Genomic DNA, 21,144 nt, shown 5'->3' with positions numbered 1-21,144 from the left:
GGCAAGTTCAGCTAGTAGAACCCTGATTTCTATAGTTCAGCTCTTTACCTCATCCCAAATCAATTGAGTTAAGTTGTAATTATGTCTTACTTAGCACTTATTTTTGGAGGCTTCTTTTCTATCACTGTCTTTTTGACAGATGGGTGTTCCTTTCTTGGCAGCCAGGGTAAAATTAACAACCATACAAAGTATGTTTCTGCCTACGGCTATTGCTATGTTTTCCACCATATCTTAAATGACTGACTTGTGATATAAACACAATGAGGAGACATAAGGAGAGATGTAGTATAGTGGTCTTTGCAAAAGGGTCACACGGCAGGCATATTTCCATTCACATTATGCATACCTGAACAGGCTAACAAATGGAGAATCCTCATGATGTGTTCCTGCTATGTGTAATGTGCATAGAATCGTGAGATAAGGCACCAGTAACCCCACAGCCTTTCATCTGCTGATTGGATGTCTACATGAATAAACTGGATACCGTTCATATTGTAGCTTTTATATACAAAGTATCCCTTTGTCACATGCATTAACAGAAATACTTTGTCTGCTATGGCATCATTATTCTGGTAAAATGTTAACTTTTCCTAATGTAAAACGATGACAGGTTGATTATTATTGTCTACATCTGTATCATGCCAACGCAGTTTTGTATTACATTGCCGTTTCAGCAGCTGTCCGTACAGAAGTTCACAGTACAATAGTTTACATTAAGTTCCCCTCTTTGACGTAACCTCTCCTTTCTGTAATCAATAAGCGAAGAGTTCCCATGAGCATCAAAGTCATCACATCTATACAACAACTGGGATCCCATATTTTTATTAATATACTTCCCTGTCCCACACAAAATAGCACTTCTAGCAAGTCCCCATCACAGAGGATACCGATTTCTTTCCCAGTACATTTCTCAAGCCCCTGCCAAGTATCTATTTAACAATTTTTAACTCTATCATTGATGCTTCGAGGGACAGAGCTGCTGTCATTGTCATACAGAAAATGGTAAGACTTGGAGAACTTATTTCACAAACTGCACTCAGGAAGAATGCCTTTAACTGTTCTTTAGTTGATTATTACCCTCTCAGGACAGAAAAACAAATCGAGCAGCCCAGGTTATCTTAATTAGAAGGGCTCTGGTTAAAAGAACCTAGGCAAAAAGAAAGACTGGCAGAAGACAATCACTTTAGTTGTCTGAGTGTGCAATGTTTAGACTCCTGATGTGGCTTCTGATGGATTTTTTCTGAACTGGAAATGTTTAAGATATATATTTGCACCAGATCCTTTTGTTATCCGCCATGAAATCAGAGGATAATATGACTGAAAAGCCAGACTCAAATATGGCTATCAAATATCCAGAAGTGGGAGAGGGAAAGCAGGGAGGATGGTGAGGATGGTCCAGCGATTGTATTTTTTTATGCTAATCATTGTCACACTGTTACTGGAGCTTAGAATGCAGGCTTAGAAACCCCTGAACTGAACAAAAACGAGACTCTTCAAACCCCATTTGCTGCACCTTGTTTTATTTTTCATATTACTGCTGCACAAAAGTCATCTGTTTTGTTTCCCCTTTCTGGCCACATGATTACAAATCAATTCCTGAAAAAAGCTGAAGAGCTTAAAATAGTCATCAATATAATCATGCCATATTTAAATGTCTCTACATTTAACATGGTTTTTGGGGGAAGAGATAGAGTTTTTAAAGAAAAAAGCAACAAGACTTTACTGTGGAGTATTGACACCTGCAAATTTGTTTATGACACTAAGGGCTAGATCCACAAAAGTATTAGGCACCTAAATGTGCCTAAATCCAAAATTTAGATCCTCAACATGCCTGCACAGCTGCTGCCTAAATTTCCACCACTGAGCATGCACACAGCTGCCTATGTACTGATGCCCCGTACCTAGCTCATGCCTAAGAACCAAAAGGATTCACAAACTAGGCCTTCCCCCACCTATCTCGCTTGCTCACAGGTCACTGTAGGCCGGGTATGTCTACACTGCAGTTAGACACCCACAGCTGGCCCGTGCCAGCTGACTCAGGCTTGTGGGGTTCAGGCTAAGGAGCTGTTTAATTGTTGTACAGACATTCATGCACAGGCTGGAACCCAGGCTCCAGGACCCTGCAAGGTGTGAGGTTCCCAGAACTTAGGCTGCAGCCTGAGCCCAAACGTCTACACTGCAATTAAACAGCCCCTTAGCCCAAGCCAGTGTAGTGTAGACATACCCTGTGAGTACATCTACTGGACTGGGCCCCACAAAAAACACAGGAAACAGTGGTTGTGCCCCCATTAATACTCATTGGTCATGACATTCACCCAGGATGTGTGAGACTGGGGTTCACAATCCCCACTCTGCCTGATGGGGAGCAGGGATTTGAATGGAGGTCTCCCACCTTCTAGAGCAGGGGTGGGCAAACTTTTTGGCCCGAGGACCACATCTGGGTATGGAAATTGTATGGTGGGCCATGAATGCTCATGAAATTCGGGGTTGGGGTGCAGGAGGGGGGTGAGGGCTCTGGCTGGGGGTGCAGGTTCTGGGGTGGGGCTGGGGATGAGGGGTTGGGGTGCAGGTTGGTGCTCTGGGCTGGGATCAAGGGGTTTGGAGGGCGATCAGGGCTGGGGAAGGGGGATGAGGTGTGGGAGGTGGTCAGGGGTGCAGGCTCAAGGCGGCGCTTACCTCAAGCAGCTCCCAGAAGCAGCAGCCATGTCCCTCCTCTGGCTTCCATGCGGAGGCGCAGCCAGGCAACTCTGTGTGCTGCCCCGTCCACAGGCGCCACCCCTGTAGCTCCCATTGGCTGCAGTTCCCGGCCAATGGGAGCTGCTGGGGCGGCGCTTGGAGCGGGGGCAGCATGCGGAGCCCCCTGGCTGCCCCTACACGTATGAGCCGGAGGGAGGACATGCCGCTGTTTCTAGGAGCCACGCGGAGTGGGGCAAGCCCCAGACCCCTCACCCTGGCAGGAGCTTAAGGGCCAGATTAAAACATCTAGAGGGCTGGATGCGGCCCCCGATCCATAGTTTGCCCACCCCTGTCCTATAGGGAGAGTCCTAACCACTGGGTTCCAGGGCAGGGCTCTCTCAATCTTGCCTCTTGAAGCTGCTGCACTCTGTATGGAAATACTTACGTAGAGAGCTGAGCAGAGACTGGAACCGGACTCCCCCATACGCCAGGGGAGTGTCTTAACCACTGGGATATGGAAACACTTGTGCTTGCTCTCTCTGGTCCAATGAATATTTAAGTGTCATCCAGAGTGGAACCACTTCACCAGGAGGGCTTGAGCTTGCCATAGGGCACTGTTTAGGGCACTCCTGTGGAAGACCTGGGTTCAAGTCCCTGCTCCATAGCGAGCAGGGTTGGGATTTAAACCCATCTCCCACAGCCTGGGTGCCTGCTCAAACCACTGGCACATAAAGGGGGCTCCAGTGCTGCGTCCTCAGGTTTTCTGTGTGTGTGAAAGGTCTGACCTGGCGTAAGCGACTAACTCCAAGAGCAGGTTCATAGCTGTGACTCCTAAGCAGCGATAGGCACCATTGCGTGGTGGGGCTTAGCCCACACACCAGTCAGAAGCATTTTTTATTGGCTAGCTTAGGCAGCTCCCTGCTCAGCTTTTGTGCATTTCACCCGGAGGTGCCTAACTCTCCTCATACATTGTGTTGGGAGCCTGGGCATCTAATTTGGGGCTTAGGATTCCACCAGGCAGCAGGGTGCCCAAAGTTTGGCATTGCGCTGCTGAGTCAAGTCCTCATTTGGGGGTCTATCTCTATGTGTGTATGGGGGAAAAAAATCTAGTTACTAGTCACACAGAGCCAGGTATTTAGATGCCTAAAGATACAGAGAGGTGTTGAGGTGGGGAGGACCGGATTTACACTTTGGGCGCCCCTAGGCACAGGGGCTCGGAGCCCCACCACCCAGTGCCCCTCTTCCCTCAGACACCCCCACTGCCCAGTGCCCCCTGCACAGACCCCCGCCCACAACTTCCCAGTGGCCCACACAATCCCCCCACTGCCCAGCGTCCTCCACTCCCTCTGCACAGAACCCGCCCACAATTCCCCCCAGAGATCCATTCTCCCAAGTCTTGCCTGCCGGCGGCACTCACCAGCCCTGCTGGGAGGTGACGCTGTCAGCCAGGCTGAGCAAGGAGCCCTCCAGCAGGGCTGCGTGGGGCCGTCTGCCCCTCAGCCAGCCTCGCTCCCTGCCAGGACCCAGGAGCAACAAAATTTGGATTTGTAGGGCTCCTAGAATACCGGTGTCCCTAGGCACATGCCTAGTGTGCCTAATGGGAACTCCGGCCCTGGAGGTGGGATTTTTCAAAAGTACCTAAGCAGGATAGGTGTCTAAGCCCCATTGATTTCCATGAGAGTTCAGCACCTAACCTGCTTAGGCACTTTTGAGAATCCCACTGGGCACCTATTTGCATCATTAGGCACCTAAATGTCTTTGTAAATCTGTCCCAAAATAATTGTTCAATAAGGGCCTGATCCTTAGATCAATGGAAGCTTGTCAGTTGTCTCCAATGGGTTTTTGGTCAGGCCCAAGAATTTCAGACTGATTTCCTTAGAGTTTTCTAGCTTCTTGCCATTAAATAGAGCTGGTCAACTAATGACAAAAAATTGTGAATAAATTATTCACAATAAAAATGCCAAAATACATCAGATAAATTATTCGCACCTAAGAGTTCTGGACAGTTCTACCACTGAGCCTTTAGACTCAAATCTGGCATAAACTTGACACACATCAGTGGAATCACAGCATCTCATCACAGACATTTAATTATGTGACACTTCATGGGTGATGTCTGGTCACGCCAACATTTTCTTATGGTATGAGGGTTCACTGGAGACAGTTCATCACACGGTTTTTACAGCAGTCCTGGGCACATTTGTCTCCAGTATTAAATGTGAGGCTATTGTTAGGAATCTGAGATCCAGACCTAGGCATGAGCAGAAGTCTCCCATTAAAGGTCATGCAAGATGTTGCAGTCCCCCAAAACATGAGCACTGTCATTCAGCCCTGCAGCTGTTTCTGTGATGAAGCGTTAGCTGAAATAGGTGTGGCAGCTTGGAAACAGCTTTCGCCAGGATTTGTCTTGATGATTTTTTAAAAAAGACATATAAAGGACTAGACTGAGGCTGGCCCTGTCCAGGTACAGAAATTGAGATAGCTCAGGTACAAGGAGCCTTCCTTCTCTGATACGCTTGCAACAGCATAGTTAGAGCTGGGTAAAATTTTTCAGCCAAAATGATTTTGGTGAAAAATGCAGATTTGGTCACAATAAAGTGTGTTGTGAATTTGTGTCTGTTTTGCCAAATTGTTTTGGTCAATCTCCTCCTTCTCCCCTTCACAACAACACACACACACAATCCAGAAAAAAACAACCCACCATTTCATTTTGACATTTTCTAAACAAAATGTTTTGATTTTTTTTGGTTCAAAACAACTTTTTGTTTCAAAAAGTCCTTTAATTTTATTTTTAAAAAATTAAAAGCTTACGGTGATTAAAATCAAAACACAATGTTTAAATTTTGTTGAAAGAAAACATTTAGTTTAACCCCAAATGATTTTTTTTTCAGTTAGATCTAAAATGATCCCCTCCCCCAGTTTTATGGCATTGCCAGCAAACTAAAAAAATCCATTATTTTCCCAGCTCCAAGCATAATCCAGGCATGGAATACAAACACTAGGGTGGAAACTAACCTCCCTGAAAGAACTGAAAGGGCAGGGCCATGATATCTTAACCCCTCCACAATGTCTAGCAAAGCTGGGTATACATGGGGAGAGGGAGTACATGCTGCACCCTTCCCTTTTAATGATTGAACTAGCTGCCTTGCACTGTGTGAAGATCCAGGAGGAAATCTGGCTGAGCAGCTAAAATTCTTTGGGGACTGCCTTCTGCAACTTATTCTTCATTTCTTCCCTCCCGCCCACATCTACCTCAGTGCAGCCAATTGTCTTAGCCAAAATCAGGAGAAAATAAATATATATGCAAACTGCAGCGATAATATAGGGCGGAATTCTGCAGCTTGCATAGATTGGGGATGCGGGGGAAGGAAAGCACAGGAAGATAACTTTTTAATTTTAATTTACACCCATTTATTAGCTGGATGGCAAACTGCAGCTCAAAAGGGGAGGGAAAAGGGGAACAGTATGTGTTAGACCTGTCAGTTTGCCTACTTTCTTCTTCAGCATGGCAATCAGAACATGCTCAGGAAACTCTTAAAATATCCCTTAAAAGTTAGAAAATTGGAAGTCAAGTTCTGCTTAAGTTTGAGAGACTGGTGACCATGTTGTTTAAAAAGAAAAGCATGAATCTTCCTGCCAGGTGTGTAATTTCTGCACATTTCAACACCATATCAGTGTCTTACTATTGACTACATTTCACTAATTAGAGATTTATTACTGGGTTTTATATCTTTCCATTTGCTTGTGAGAGAATAACTACAAACGGGTGCAACTCTAAAGGGAAAAAAAATAAACAGATTCCCTCCATGCCTGAGTCTGATGAGGGTTAGTAGGTTATAATGTTGGAAACTGATTAATTGTCATGAAGACACGTTATTTTGTAGTCAAGTTTCTGGAAAACAAGCATTCCATTTAGTAAAAGAATTATGAGGTTTTGAAATTTTATATTTATTCTGCATTGGAGTGAAATGGAGCCCTTTGAGAGCGAGCAACTAAGCACACAATAGCTCAGTAGTTAGGACCCTCACCTGGTATATAGGAAACCCAGCTTCAAGCCCCTATTTTGAATCAGGCAGAGCTTGGGCTCTCACCACCTGGGTGAGTCCCCTCCCCCATACTATCTTCGTATCTCTCACTTTCCTGTCAAATCCAGAAATTCTATCCTGGGCCTGAGAAACCTTCTAGATGACAACTTTGGTGACATTGATCTGTTTCCGCAAACAGTGTCAGTTTTGACTAACGGGCATTTTCTGATGGAAAAACATCTTATAAAAAAAATCCCAACCAGATCTATTTACAAGAGCAGTTCTTTTTCTCCCAACAGTTTCTAAATCTTGGGCCTGATCCAGCTCTCACAGAAACCTATGGCAAAAATCCCACTGACTTCAGTGGGAACAGGGTCAGTCTTTTTATCATAGGGAAAAGTCACCAGTCATTTGCTTACTGTTTTGAATAAAATGTATTTGGTTTCTGTACCACCATTTGCCTGGCTTTCTTGTTCCGCTATTATGATGGCCAGGAGAACAAGTGGACTCTAACTATGGTCTATAACTTTAAGCTCTAAAGCAGTGGTTCTCAACTGGGGGTCTGCGCCCCCTGGGGGGTTTATGAGCAGGTTTCAGGGGAATCTGTCAAGCAGGGCTGCTGTTAGACTTTCTGGGGCCCAGGGCAGAAAGCCAAAGCCAGAGCCTCGCCACTGAAGCCCAAGTGCCAAGCTGCAGTGGGGCTGAGGCCCAGGCCCCAACGCAGCAAGGCTGAAGCCGGGGGGAGGGCCAGAAAACCGTTGTTGTGGCACAGATGGGCCAGGGAATTTTTATAGCATGTTGGGGGAGCCTCAGCAAGAAAAAGGTTAAGAACCCCTGCTCTAAAGAAGAACCTGTAATACCACTAGAACCAGAGTGGGTGACAAAAGATAGAGAATAGACCCAGGTCCGTAACACAGGAAGGGGAAGGGGGGCATTTTCCTTCCAGATGAGAAAACTGGGAGACAGAAGCATCCAACTGTGTATGTATGTGTGAGACTGTCTTTTTCTTTCTGCTATCTTTGTTGCTACAGAGCTGTCACATCACTCTGAGCCCCCATAACCCTATTTCCTTATACTAGCTACAATGTCCAGGATGTTCTAATGAAGATGGAAAACCTGCAGCCCCTTATCTGACAGTATTCTACTGATCTTCCTCTCCACTTCTCTTGACGTTGATTGGCAATAAAATAAAAAAACATGCTAGTTAAGTTAAAACTCAAACAACATGTGTCCACACATTTGCTTGACATAGATGTTGAACCTTACCTAAAATTAACAGGAGTACTTGTGGCACCTTAGAGACTAACAAATTTATTAGAGCATAAGCTTTCGTGGGCTACAGCCCACTTCATCGGATGCACAGAATGGAACATATAGTAAGAAGATATATATATACATATACATACAGAGAAGGTAGAAGTTGCCATACAAACTGTAAGAGGCTAATTAATTAAGATGAGCTATTACCAGCGGGAGAAAAAAACTTTTGCAGTGATAATCAAGATGGCCCATTTAGACAGTTGATGAGGGTGTGAGGATACTTAACATGGGGAAATAGATTCAATGTGTAATGACCCAGCCACTCCCAGTCTCTATTCAAACCCAAGTTAATGGTATCTAGTTTGCATATTAATTCAAGCTCAGCAGTTTCTCATTGGAGTCTGTTTTTGAAGCTTTTCTGTTGCAAAATTGCCACCTTTAAATCTGTTACTGAGTGGCCAGAGAGGCTGAAGTATTCTCCTACCGGTTTTTGAATGTTATGATTCCTGATGTCAGATTTGTGTCCATTTATTCTTTTGCGTAGAGACTGTCCGGTTTGGCCAATGAACATGGCAGAGGGGCATTGCTGGCATATGATGGCATATAGAGCATATTAGAGCTTATGCGCTAATAAATTTGTTAGTCTCTAAGGTGCCACAAGTACTCCTGTTCTTTTTGCGGATACAGACTAACATGGCTGCCACTCTGAAACGTACCTAAAATTGAGATCCAGTGTTGCTGACCCCACTTCCAATGCAAACTGACTTTCTGTTCTGATTTCTCTTTATCATAGAGATGGAAAAGACCTATTAGATCATGTAGCCCACCTCCCTGCTGAGGCAGGAAAATGGATGGCAGCATCTATGGAAAAGGCTCAAAGCTATGCAGCCACAGAACAGTTACAACTGCAAATGTTTTGTTTAATGACAGGATCTTGGATCACAACTCATCTCCACGCTTGATGTCTGTATGCTTCATAGATAACACTTGAAAATGGTTATCATATCTCCTCATAGTTCTGGTTTGGTCAAGCTATATGTATGGGCTAGATCCCCAGGTGGCGAAACATGACACAGCCAATTTACACCAGCTGAGGATCTGGGATATTTATTTCTTTTAATATTTTTCTCAAAAGTTAATTCTGCTAATCACAGGAATTAGAGATAGAAAAACAAAATAAGTTAGCTAGTTCATACCCCTGCTGGTGCAGAATTGCTCCCTACAGTTTAGTTCCAGTGGTTTTTCCAGTCTAGGTTTAAATGTCTCAAGTAATGGGTCTTTAGCTACACCTCATGGAAAAAGTGTTCTACAATTTAATAGACCTCTAGACCCCCCAGGGGCTAAATCCTGCTTCGCGTTTAAGGCCTGGAGTGTTCTGGATGCAGAGTTTAACAAAGAAGCCTTACTGGTTGAAACTCTCCCACACTACAAACTTCATGCATGTGTGCACATGTAAGAGTGACTTTATTTTCTCATTGTTTGTTAGTCAAATAAAATCTTTAGTAAACTTAAATGCTGGGACTGGCTTATTGGATTTCAAGGCCATAACAGGGAGGAGGGAGGTGGAGGGAGAGAGAAGGAAAGTTGGAAAAGTTATACACAATAGAAAAACATGAGGGGAAGAGGGAGGAATGAGACACTGAGATATATAGTCAAGGAGAGAAAAGGAAGAGCAAATACATTGGATACATAGCACAATTTGAAATGCATATGCAGGAGTATGCGGGGGGAGGGATAGCTCAGTGGTTTGAGCATTGGCTTGCTAAACCGAGGATTGTGAGTTCAATCCTTGAGGGGGCCATTTAGGGATTGGGGCAAAAATGGGGGATCGGTCCTGCTTTGAGCAGGGGGTTGGACTAGATGACCTCCTGAGGTCCCTTCCAACCCTGATATTCTATGAGTACACATGCTGCAGTTAAGCTAGGGCAGCCAAATGTCAGCCAATGTCCCTCCAATTCAATACTTGACTGTTTATTACTATTCTTCCTTTTGTTCATCCAATCAGCTTTGCAATCCAGGTGACAGTACTAATAGGCAAGCCAGTTTGAATTATCCTCTTCAGTAAGATTGTGTGAGGCACTCTACCATCATTTCACTGAGTTTGAGGGTTGAACATTTCTTTTTGTTTCATGTAAAAGTTCAGACATGTTTGAATCTTGGATGTGGGCTTTTCAGCCAGATCCTCAGCTGGTGTAAACTGGTGTAGATGCACGGAAGACAATGGCACAATGTCAGCTCGCATCAACTGAGGATCTGGGCTTAAAGATACAAAATTATGCAAAAATAATGTATATTGAAAATAATATGCATTCTGGCAGTACCCTTTGGGGGTTTTCCATGTAGGCTTCCCCACCGCCAGCTGTCTACAAAATTTTAGAAATAGATGGAACATAGAAGTGGATCTAAGCAACAAGAAATAGTGAACTTTCATCATACTTGGTTACTGTGCTTTCCTTGTGAAATTCTAAAATTGTGAAATTTTGCACATTCAAAGCAACAATGAACTTATTAAATACATACATTTATTTTTAAGGAGAAACATAATAGGACTGTTTTTTGGCTGCCTTTCACAATCAGCAGTCATTTTCACCTGTGCAGCGTAGGTATACAATGATACCATGACAATTTGGTAGCATTTTAAATCCACTTTGCACAGGTGCACATGACTACACTAGATACAAGCAGCAGAGAATGAGACCCAGTGAGTTTTGGGATCCAGAGGCACACAGAGAATGTAAGGTTTAATGCCTGGTACTAGTTTCTTGGCTTTTCTTCAGCTTTGTGTCTATGAATGAGAAAGAGCCGAGTGTGTGAAAATGCTTGACACTACTTCCTGGTAGTCACTGTAACCTTACATATCACCCTGTCTGTTTTCTTTCCAGTGCAGTAGGGTCATTTCCAATAGCTTGGCTTCAGTTTAGGCTCACAGAGCCAAACCAGACAACAGGGCTTTGCTCTGATTTGTACATAACTTCAAGCTCTCTAAAGTCTTACCAGCTCAATTTCAATACATGTTTGAACAATAAGGGGCAGATTCTTTGTCCAGTTATATCTGATTTGTGCCACTTCAATGTCTCAAAGCAAATTTAAAGCCATCCAAGTGGACAGTTGAAGATTCTCCTTGCATAGGGGAATCTTCCAGTGGCATAGAGACAGCAATAACAGCTCTGCGTCATCTCTCCATGCAGCTGCCAGCATAAGGATCATGGCCAAGGACAAGGGGTCTGCATGCAGTGAACTCACCCTCAATCCCCAGTTTGTGGAATAGCCCCTGTGAAGTCACTGCAGCTAGCATAATCTAGACAAGCTCTGAGGCTGCTCTAAATTGCTCCTTGTGACTGGACTGGCGTCCTGGACATCAAGAGTAGCAAAGATGAAATATAGCCACTTTTGCTGCTTCTCCTTGGAGCTGTACTGGATATTGAATAACTTGTCCTGTGGGTTTTGTCCGTCTATGAAAACAGGAAGCTGTATGGTATGACAATCTGAAACTTTCTTCAAATATCATCTGCTCAGACTTTGACTGGTCAGTTGCTAGTTGCTAATGCAATATATACCAAAAGTTATTGAAATGTACAGTAATTCCTTTTTGTTTTATTTCTGTCTCTATTGAAATATGTAGGGAGTCCAGGGAGAAAGAGAAGACAAATTTGTTTTTAGTGCACAATTGAAAAAAACACTTTCACTCTTCAGGCGTGTGAAGGAGATAAGTCTGTCTTAATAACGTTAGGATCAATATGTTCCGATACGGCGCAATTTGTTGGTGCAAACTTCTGCCATTAATAACTGTGCTGTCCCTTGAAGACAGCCTTAAACTAAATTACAGCTGGGTTTGTTTCCTAGCAAATTAAATTCTTCTGGATTTCCTGGGGGTTTGGAAAATGAAATATGAAGCAAACATTTGTTACAAAAACCCACAGTATTCATTCAGACTAGGCACGAGCAAAGAGTCTGATACTTATACTTGGATTAGGATACTATTCCAATTTGTGGGGCCTAATAGTTGGGTAATATCAGAACCTATAATCTGACTCCAAATATCAGCTTCTGCATGCTATCATCCAACAGCTTTAGGTCCCTGATCCACTCCACGCTGGACATTACAGTCAATACCATCAAAAGCTGAATAGTCTTGTCTCCAGGCATTTAACAGAGGTGTGGTATTTTCCTATTGAAGAGCCTTCCCTCTAAAATGATCTTTCAATTGAAAATATAGTTTCTGCAAAATCAAAAATTTCCACAGAATTTTTTATATTGCCCCTTGGGAAAACCAAAGCAGTTGCTTTGACGTGAATCAAAATGTTTTGGTTTGTTGACTTGACTTGGGCGATGTAGTCTGGCCAGGGAGTCCAGCCCATAGGGAAGAATGGGCCATCAGACATCCAAGCGACAACACCCTGAGTCAATGTAGCACCCTTAGGGAGATGCAGTTTAATGTTTAACTGACTCAAAATGAAATGTTTTGGTTCCATTCAACAAACTGAAATAACATATTTTGATTTTGGAGTATCACAAGGTTTAGTTTCAATCAAAAGTGCCAAAATGGAATGCTTTGCCATTTCTGAATCAAAGTTTTTCAGACCCTGTCATTCTCCATAAAGTTTCAATATTTCAACTTTTTGTCATGCTTCAAACATCAAAATATCAGAATTTCTTACCGGACTGAAATTCCTATTTCCTCCTCAGCTCTGCTTCCTTTTCTTAGAAGCAGGTACACAGTCTTATTCCCATCGCTGTGGAGTAGCAGTGGTGAGTGCCCACTATGCTGTACAGAGTTTTGATCTTTAGAAAATTACAAAAAGAAAGAAAAGCTGGTTGGTTTCATATCACACATTTGGCATTTCTTGGTAGTCAGAAGTAGAGGGACTTAGTCTACTCAGCTTTTTCCTCAGCTCCTTGAGCCAAATTACTCAGTCCCCCCTAGAAGAAAACTCTCACTGAAGTCAGTGAGTGTATGCCTGAGTGATGACTGAATAAAAACTGAGTGCTAGATTACACCCCTGAGATCCAGCAATGGAAAGGCCCTCATCAGACAGATATTATCCCTTCTTTGTGTTTGGTTGGGCTTCAGCAGCCCATATGGCACTGTCCCTCTGTGTCCTGGGACACGAAAGAGGGCTTTCCCTGGAAGAAGAAAGTGTGAAGGAATGAGTGGAGATGTGTTCAGATATGACAGGGCAGAGGGCATCTAATCTCCCCACCAACTCAACAGATACTATTCAGAATAATGAATACAGCCACGACATCCCTCTCCTCCATACAGAGGTCCCTAGGGGCGTTTCGGTGCATAATCCTGACTTCTTAGAGAGTTGTTCAAGGGGAACTCCTTGTGGAGTTTCCTCTCTCCAGGGAAGACAGAAAGCTCTGATTCTGAATCCAGACTTTGGAGTCTGGGCCAGTCTATGTGCATTTTGCAGGTCAGGAGATATGTATTGATGGTCTTAAATCTAGGATAAGAAATAGTGGTAAGAGGAAGATATCCTTTTGTTTAAGAGGTTTGCCATTTTTTTTTCATTTCTGTCAATCAGATTTATCAATTAAAAAATTTAGAGCATTTCTCTTGGGCCACCTGGACATCTTTTTTCAGCTTTAATTAGGTACAGGCTGTATTATTGTAGATTGGAGTGGAGGTAATTTTTTTTTTGGCAAGCAGTGTGGTGAGGCTTGTTCTTTGGCCAACTGAACAATGTTTGCCTTTTGCTAAACAAAATCTAATATGTTGCTTAAAGGAATTTCACATTAGCACACCAAGGGCTTGGTCCTACTTCTCTTACTCTTGCAAGTAATCTTATTAAAGTCAATACAATTGCGTGCCTGAGTAAAGGTTGCTACATAAATAAATCTTGCAGGATCAAACCCTCAGCCTCCACCAGAATAATGGAAGATATCTTCTTAAGGACTGCACAGTAATTAACAGGATTTAGGGAAATAAAGCACATTCTTGCAGCTGCTTTCAAAATAACTGCAAAGATTCCATTAATTCCTGCCCCCTCAGAAAAATGTGATTATAATGTCTTTGGAGAAATATCTGCTTAATAATGTTTTAATTCAAAATATGCTAATAAACCAAATATTAGACAGGATACAGTTTGTGATAATTATGTCGATTACATTTGCTGTTGGTGTAAATATTCTTTGTTGAGAAAATTACACTGAATTTGAATACAAACTTAGCAATTTCTAGCTGTGCTGGTTTGTAAATTCCAGGATTGCAATGGTAAAAGAGGATGAGAAAGAAAGCTTTTTCCCTCTGTACTTTTACAAGACTTAAAACATGACTATTATATTTCTCTTACCATGAATAAAGCTGTTCTATACTTTATACAATTTGTGGAATTCTATTGCAAATCTTTGCCATTGTAAACTATTAAGAGACATAAGAACAGCCATACTGGGTCAGACCAAAGGTCCATCTAGCCAAGTATCGTGTCTTCTGACAGTGGCCAATGCCAGGTGCCCCAGAGGGAATGAACAGAACAGGTAATCATGAAGTGATCCATCTCCGTCGCCCATTCCCAGCTTCTGGCAAACAGAGGCTAGGGACACCATCCCTGCCCATCCAGGCATTGATGGACCTATCCTCCACGAACTTATCTAGTTCTTTTTTGAATCCTTTTATACTCTTGGTCTTCACAGCATCCTCTGTCAAAGAGTTCCACAGGTTGACTGCTCATCCCATCTGAGATGTCCAAAAATAGCTATTTCTCATTACACCATTGTAAAAATAAATTAAGAAGGACATATTTTCAGTGGCAATATGACCTAAACTGCCAATTTTTAAAAGCTATATCTGCCAGTCAATCAGTTAAGTATAGGGTCCATATTAACTTCATGGGCGTTTTGCTTGTTTGTAGACTAAAGTATTCAGCCTGTGGATGTTGGGTGGGCTATTTTTCCAATGAGGTTTAAGTGGCCTGATTCCCCACTCCCATGCACCTTTTATAGACATGTACACTAGCGCAAAAAAGTGTAAGAAGCTACCCTCTGATTTGGTAATGTTTTAGACCCACTTTGCACTCATTTTACACAGGGGTAAGTGACTGCATAAGGTGCAGAATCAGGAGAAGAAGCAGGTCCACTGTATCTAGAAGGCAGGTCTGCTCTATGTCTCCCTGTCAGTTCTGTTGGTTATTGAAAAATATTGCATCTGTCATTGAAATCTCATCACGTGTGTATATGGTTGGTGGTTATAGAAGTGCATACAAATCATTACCACTGGCAATGCAATTTTTCAGCCATTGCGGTTTGGGTCAGGTCAGTTCATTGTAGCCCACCTGCAGCACTCTCACTCATAAAGCTAATAGGAGATTCCCAATCAAAATGACTGTCCCAGCTTAGTACAATCAAGGGATGGTTAAATAGCATACTACATGGCCATGTAGATACTGAGAGGAACTGCCAAAATGTCCAAAGCTCCTTTTTATTTTGACAGATAGATGCTGTTCCCGAGGGCCAGATTCTGGCGTGCTATTTTACTCTGCTCTAATAGCACCAAACGGGCAGCAAATTGGCTCCACTGGTTACTTGTGAATTCCCAGTGTGTCAGGGGATGGTGACAAGCTGGCATACATAGCTGACATAGGGGCCATTGCCAGGACAAAGGAGATCGTGGAGCAGTGATCAGCCAGGTATAAGTTAGAACAGCCTTTGCGCCTCTCCATCCTGTGTCAGAGACTGGAGTCATTTCTGGTTAGTCCCAGAATCTAGGAGCTACAAAGGTGGCATACAGTGGCATATGCCCCCTCCCCCTGAGTTGTGCTGAATACAGCTCAGACACATCTGTCTACCCAAGTAGCTGCATATTCAAGTATTTCTCTTGCTGTAAGGTGCTCAGGCACCATTGCCTATGACTTTTTTACATCCATATGTAAGACATCAATAATTGCATAGCTTGACTCACCTTGTATTTATATCCAGTGTTGACTGGGGGTGTGTGGGGGGTCTGCATTTGATAAAATTATCCCCAAAAGACTGATGGGGACTGACAATTTTGTCTCATTAATATTCAGCACCACTTCCCTAGCATGGAAACAAGCAGAGAAACATGAAGAGGAGGTGAAAGTAGAGCAACGAGAAGAAGAAAGGTTTCTTAACTATGTTAGAGATTCTCTAAAGGATCCCTGACCTCCAGCTAATCCTAAAATAGTAACATAATGCATGTTCTGCAGATGAGCTGATTTGCCAGACATACAGATGAGCTGATTTGGCTTGGAGGGATTTGATTTTGTATATGCCAGCTGGCCACATGGCAGCCAGGTTTTGGGGAGGCAACACCCTTGTTTTTTTCAGCAAGGGGTTTTCAGAGGAGAAAGGAGAGAAAGCACATAGGTGTGTGTTATCAGTTACCAACCTGTAATGGCTCTCTGTCTCCCAGTTCTGCCTCATCCTCTCTAGTACATGGTCCAGAAGCAGGTGTATTAAAATAAATTCAAGCGTCATCTTTTAAAAGTCAGGTGTTCCTTACTATCTTCATTAAGCAGAAGGTCCTTCTGTCTGTACCTGGGGCACCAGCATCAGTGTTCCCCTTCTTAAAAGAGTTTTTTTGTGCGGGAAGATAGTGGACATCATTATGACCGTCTAATAATCCTTGGAAAAGACAAAGATCTGGTAAGTAGAAGAAAAAATTAACAAACTTTCTACCTACATATGGAAGTACTGACTGCTACAATTACAGGTAAACTTCTGAACGTAGGCTAGCATGGCCAACCATAGAAAACAAGAACCCTGCATTCAGGAAAAATTTAATCTTCCAACTTTCATACACAAATGTACTTGACACCCTAAATTCTCCAGGATGTATCTGCTGGTTCCAACTCATAATTGCTTGGCTCTATCTCTCCCTAGTTGTATATAAGGTCTTTCTGTTTTTCCTGTCTGCTGGCTGTTTGAGTCCAATGGCTACTATTCCAACAAGATACTTGTGTTCTCTGGACTTATAGGCCATGGGTGAAATGCTGACCCCACTAAAATCAATGGCTAAACTCCCATTGAGTTCAACAGAGTCATTTTAAAATGGCACTTGACAGGATTTTGATCTACCAATAAGATGCAATATTTTCTCCAGAAAAATTTCAGAAAAATTTAGAGTATTTGAAAACTTTCCAGAGTCAGGGAGTGCAGGAGTGTGTGTGTATAGATTATATATGTAACAGAGAAGGAGGTCATGCTGAAGATCTGGATCCTGATTTTGGGGTCAGGGTAGTCAGATCTGGGTTTTTATTTCAGACTTCTCTCTTATACTTTACCATAAATACATTGTACACATTAAAGACAATGTAATAGAATGTGGGGCATTTTTCTTACAAGATTTTAAAAAAGCACTATATTAAATTTATACTGTAGCATATGGTAGCAATAGTCATGTGCTAAATTGCATTTATCATGTACTTTGATCTTACCTGCCCAATTCCTAATCCACCTTCACCAAGGCTTATTTTAACATTCCAAACTTCTGAGCAGCTTCAAAAAGTCACCAATGTTTACAAATCAGCTTGCAAGAGAAATACTTCATTTGCCACTTAAATGTAAAAATTTCCCTCCAAAATTACATTTTTCTGAGGAGCTGAACAAGAAATACTTAGTCCTGGACAGACAAGGGGAAAGTTTAAGGTCTGGTATCTCATGACCGTTCAGGAGTAGAAATGGGAAATCCCAAGCTTTCCTTGCTTGGAAGCCATGGAAGGTCCACAGATATTAGACTTTAAAGGAGTAACATTTTTATGTATGGAAAAGCTATTTTTATACAATTTTTAGAAGTTTTAAAAATGTATGAGTTATATATTGTCTCTTCCTCTCGGGTCTGTGCAGTTGGACACTAGGTAACCAAGGCAACTGGCTTTACAGGCAGAGAGATGAAAAATAGTAAATAGACAGAAGACATTTGTGCAATAGTTTTTCTGTAAAATATGAGGTTGATACGGCATATATAATGGTGTGGTATAAAGGCTTTGTGGGTACCAATTTGGCACGACCTATATAACTCTCTCATGGCTTTGACCACTATGAAAAATGACATTCCAAACTCATGAGGCTATTGCCATTATGCCACATCACATCAGCATGCATTCTCTCGCTCTCAGTTCTGCTAACAAGGGTTAAGATAGCAATGAAGACATGGCAACTCGGCTTTGAAATGAGTGTGCAGCTCAATTTCAACCATAGGCTCCTATAGCTGCTAATCTGAGCAGTTAAGAGCTGAGCTGCTGTGTATTCACAAATATTTTAACCTGTGTTAGCTAACGAGGGTTAGCTAACACGAGTTAGCTTTTTTTTTTTTGCACTGAAGGCATAGCCTATATTATTTGTGTATAACTTCTTTGCTGCTAGTGAAGCTTGTAATCTAGCAGTGAAATAGGGTTTAGACGAGACCTATGTGGTGCATAAACTTTGCTCTGCCTCTGTGCACATGGACAAATTTCATTGTACCTACTTACAACATTCTTATAACATATTTCCTCTTTACTAAGTGCCAATGAAATATGACTGTTTTTGTCCTCAGTGCAATCAAATCTACTCCCATTGCTTCTGATTTTAATTTTGAAAACAAGAACAGTTTATTTTCTCTTCCTACCCTTTAAAAATCACAGCAGTTTACACACATCCAAAAATTGTTTTAAAAAATTGTGAAATTCCAACTATTTTATGTTTAATGTTCACAAATTTTGACCAGTTCTATAGTTGGTCAAAACACACAAGCATTTTCAATCCAATTTTTTTTTCAGGGTTTCTCATCAAAAATAGAATTTTGGACAAATAAAATGACCAAAAACTCAAAATTTGGAAGATGTTGACAGGGATGAATGGCCAATTATACACTATAAATGCCTGTATCACGCTTCCACTTGACCTGTTCTTTACTCACTGAACACTTCCTGTCCTTCACTTCTGCCTTTCTTCCCTTCCCTTTTTCCCCCCACTGGCAGCTCTTTCTTTGAAGCTGCATGCCCTCTTCCTTTGTCTAATTGCATAACAGTATGCCTGTCTACGAATCCAATAATCAGTTAAACAAACCAAAAAACCCAACAAGCTCACATATGGGGTCCCATTTTCAAACCTGTGTGCCTCAGATAGTGTTCCCAGTTCTGCAGTTAAGTACCCAAATACATATTTTAGGTGCCTAGGTACCAACTGGAGTACCCAAATGGAGATACTGGAAGCAAGGCTTAAAAACTGGATTTCTCTTGTAACGCACTGTAAAATCATAGAAATGTAGGGCTGGAGGGAACCTTAAGAGGTTATCTAGTCCAGCCCTCTGCACTGGTGCATGACCAGTAAACCTACACCATCACTGACATGTTTTTGTCCATCCTGTTCTTAAAATCCTCCACATTGGGGGATTCCACAACCTTCCTTGGAAGCCTTTTCCACAGCTTAACAACCCTTATAATTAGAAAGTTTTCCTAATAGCTAACCTACATTTCCTTTGCTGCAGAATAAGCCCATTACTTCTTGTCCTACATCCAGTGGCCTTGGAGAATAATTGATCCCCGTCTTCTTTATAACAGCCCTTAAAAAGTTTGAAAACTGTTAGCAGGTCCCAGTCAGTTTCTTTTAACCTTTCCTCATAGGTGAGGTTTTTTTCTAAACCTATTATCATTTTTATTACTCTTCTCTGGACTCTCTCCAATATGTTCACATCTTTCTTAAAGTGTGGTACCCCAAACCAGACAGAAAATAATACCTTTAATTTGTTAAATATATATTAAACTCAAATAAGGGGAAATAATTTTACAAAATATTAAAAAAATGGTTTTCAGGCTGAGACTTCAATCAGCCAAATTTCAGCTCAAAGGAAATTTCTATGCCCCAGTGATTAAAAAAAGCCTTTCCCCCCCCACGTGTTTATTAACACCTGACCACAATCCCTAACCATAGCAATGCCGAGTGGTACAGTATAATAGCAAAGGTTAGTAAAATACAAGATAGGAAAAGAATTTAAGATCAGAGGCAAAATTGAAGCCTTGAAGCTTTTTAGAGCTGAAGAATAAATTGAAAAGGTTCATGTTATAGTTTTAATTTAAGTCTCAAAAAAACCCCACTCCTGCCTGAAAATTCACTTCTGACCCTATTTTCTACATATAGGGGATTAAATTAGCACTGTTTTAAATGCCACATTAACTAGATATTTTGTGTATTGCACTGAGAATTCTGTAGAAAAATATCAGTGGCAGAAAAGTAAACCTGTTCCTATTTTATAATATTTGGCATATTCTGTAGCCCTTTTCCCTCCTCTTCAGACAAATGAGTAGTGACATTGATTTTGGAGACACATTTAATAATGTGCCTTTGATATTCTGCAGAACCACTGAGTTAAAAATTAATATGGCCCCAAGCATTCATAAACTATGTTTCCTCCTACGCATGCTAGCAACAAAACTGTTTATCCTATTTTACTGTATAATCATTATGGTTTTGCACTTATATTCATTTTATCATGAATATCTTATGTAATGCCTCTATCCTCTGATGATAACTGGTGTTTGCCTTAGAAAATCCTGGGGAAATTCCAGAAGTCATAAATAGTAAAACTGGCCAAAAGTGACATGTTGAATAGAAGACTTTGCTTTTGTCTCTTAAAATATGGTCTACGGTTCAGGGCTTGTGTAGATATGAAAAGACAGTGTTGTGATCTCCAACATAATTTGTGATTCATTTATTTTGTTGATTTTATTGATTCTGCTGTGTACAGGGAGAATTTGTGCTATTACTCTCCCAGGGCTATGTTCTACTAATTTGTGACAATATCTACAATAACTACTTCCAGCTGTGTGTTCTTCCATACTTTGATCATGTTATTAAAAAGCTATCCCTTGTGTTGCACACCATGCTGGCATCATTAAAGAGTGTAGAAGAACACAAAGACTCCGAGAGTTAATAATACCAGCATGGTGAACATTTTTTTTTAAAAGATAGGACCACTTTGACTGGACTAAATTAAGGCCGAATACTTTGCAGGGGGGTTGATGGCAGTGCCTACTGCTTGTTTACAAGAGTTTCAATGCCCCTGTTAAGGTAAGATTGATTTTTCCCTTTCCTCCTGAATCCACTGCCATTAGCTGGAAGACAATACACTTCCTTCAGCTCAAAGTATGCATATGGCATAGAAGGCAAAGCTATCAAATGCATTTTGAAATGACTTTCACACATGGTCACTAGACTCTCATAGTCTCTGCTACTTTTGACT

At 41.8% G+C, this 21,144-nt stretch overlaps 1 protein-coding gene across 2 annotated transcripts in view; it reads left to right on the top strand.

The window, feature by feature from the left end:
* PCP4 (Purkinje cell protein 4) overlaps nt 1–21,144 on the top strand; it is a 69,586-nt gene that overhangs the window by 1,020 nt on the left and 47,422 nt on the right. The gene's annotated exons all lie outside the window — the stretch shown is intronic.

The sequence above is a fragment of the Natator depressus genome, chromosome 1 (assembly GCF_965152275.1).
Source record: "Natator depressus isolate rNatDep1 chromosome 1, rNatDep2.hap1, whole genome shotgun sequence".
Classification (NCBI taxonomy): Eukaryota; Metazoa; Chordata; order Testudines; family Cheloniidae; genus Natator; species Natator depressus.
Note: the sequence above shows the minus strand (reverse complement) of the source record. Positions and strands in the feature narration are given on the sequence as shown.